At 38.9% G+C, this 2,229-nt stretch overlaps 1 non-coding gene across 1 annotated transcript; it reads left to right on the top strand.

Annotated features, from left to right (window-relative positions):
* Window positions 1-1,169: 1,169 nt before the first annotated feature.
* On the top strand, window positions 1,170-1,244 carry Trnas-cga (transfer RNA serine (anticodon CGA)). Its single transcript has one exon. It is a non-coding gene; the product is annotated as a tRNA-Ser (tRNA).
* The last annotated feature ends 985 nt before the right edge of the window (window positions 1,245-2,229 follow it).

Below are 2,229 nucleotides of genomic sequence, written 5' to 3'. Positions count from 1 at the left end.
ACACAATACATAAGTTGACTGCGAGAGATGAGTGAGTCTTGCACCCTAGTAGCACACTGTCTCGTGTTGTCCAAAAACCATTACAATGTGGTAATCTAAGTGACAGGACACAAAGAAAATGAGAATTTCAAGACAGAAACAAAAGAAGATATTAGGCATTGCCATAGAAACCAGGCCTAACAAGATACGAGAAATGTTTCCAGTAATTGTATTGAGTCCAATAAACCAATGGAAGAAATTGCAAGTGCAATGCAGTAAAAGATGTGAGAAAGTAACAGCGGTGAAAACTGGAGTGTAGGCCTCAACTTTTCAACTAAGAAGATTGGGTGTGGAGAGTAAGCAGTTATCACACATGTACATCACGCTGACCCTGCCACAGAAACCAGCCTCAAGAATTTCAGTGTAAATTCTAGAAACACTACCCATTCTACCATCTCGAACACCCGATAGTTTAGGTATGAGTGTGGGAGAGTGAGAACGTTTCTACCGATCCAGTTGTTTCTATGTGCACATTGGAAGTTTGTTATTAGAAGACTGTAAGAGGGGTGAGCAATGACAAGTGTTTGCTGCCAGTGCCGCAGAAAACATGATGAAAACCTTAGTATTCTTTGATGTGCCTGGGAAAGTGATTACTGTAGAAAAAGAGAAGAAAACAATTGACTAAATACTTTTTCATATCTTAACTCTGCATGAGACAGGACGAATGTGATGTCCATAAATTATTGGATTGTTACAACCTATGATATTGTACTTGTGTTTATCGAGTCTGACATTTAAGGACCTCGGTTGCCTTGCCAGAGTTAACCTACTTATATGAAAAAGAGTAAATGTTGCTTTGTGTTGAGAGTTGAAAACATACCATGAATGAACTGAAAGTGTTCCACAAGTGCAAAAATTATTTCAAGAATAGAGAAGTAGCTTAATAAATTCCTGTAATGCGCTATAGCCTTCAGAGAAGAAGCTTTTAGAGATCAATGTATCTGATTATACAGAAGAGGACTGGCTGCACACACTACGTAAGTTGAAACATGGCTTAGCCACAGCCTCCGCAATATCCTTTCTTTCAGGAGTGCTAGTTCTGCAAGGTTCGCAGAAGAGCTTCTGTAAAGTTTGGAAGGTAGGAGACGGATACTGGCAGAACTAAAGCTGTGAGTACCGGACGTGAGTCGTGCTTCGGTAGCTCAGTTGGTAGAGCACTTGCCCGCGAAAGGCAAAGGTCCCGAGTTCGAGTCTCGGTCGGGCACACAGTTTTAATCTGCCAGGAAGTTTCATATCAGCGCACACTCCTCTGCAGAGTGAAAATCTCATTCTGACTACGTAAGTTGACTGCGAGAGACGTGTGAGTCTTTCGCCCCAGTACTACACTGTCTCATGTCACTTGAAGAATGTTAGAAACTTTGTGGAACTCATTTAAATAACACAGGCTTAGAATAATTCATTATTGCCTTAGAATAATTCATTATTAGAGTCCATTTGGTGAAGAACAGCATTCTAGCAGTAGCACTGCAGGTAAGGCCACATAAATTTAAAAAGTCAAAAATATGCATCTGGGCTACAAAGACATAGAGCTGACAAGTACGTCTGCTATTTGGTAGAGTCACACACCCCTGTTACACTGATGCAGACAGCTTATTTATAATATATTGTTGGTTAGCATTGGAACATCAATTACTTTCTCTCATTGTCAACCAATGTGTTTTGTCTCGATTGACATTAGAAAGTCACATTTTAAATTAACGTAAAACATGAGAGAAAGTAGCAGAGAATGTTTGAGACTATTCTAATGCAAGACTCTGCAACCATTCTAGGTAATCCATGCAATGTTGGTAGCTCCATGCAACACCTGCTGTCATGTAGAGACATTTGCTGATAAACTTCAGATGCTTGACACTATTCATGGAGCACCTCAAACAAATACTGACATACAAAACAAGCATTTGAACTAACATGGATTGCCATGTACACAGGAATGACACATTTGAATGGTATTTAAATATCACAGCCATTACAATAACATTAATTACAGATACACTTATTCATTTACAGATAAAGAGAGTACAGAAAGTTGGCAACTCTAATGCTTAAGTGAAACATTCAGAATACAATTTACCAAAATTCTGTATCCTCATAATCCTCATGTATTTTTTTAGAGACATGTTGTTCCAAATACCATATTTTACTTTTAACCTTAGTATTTGAGCTACATGGTCACTGAAGCCTGCATGGAAA

The sequence above is a fragment of the Schistocerca gregaria genome, chromosome 4 (genome assembly GCF_023897955.1).
Source record: "Schistocerca gregaria isolate iqSchGreg1 chromosome 4, iqSchGreg1.2, whole genome shotgun sequence".
NCBI classification, from domain to species: domain Eukaryota; kingdom Metazoa; phylum Arthropoda; class Insecta; order Orthoptera; family Acrididae; genus Schistocerca; species Schistocerca gregaria.
The sequence above is the reverse complement of the archived record's forward strand: the minus strand, read 5'-3'. Positions and strand labels throughout refer to the sequence as shown.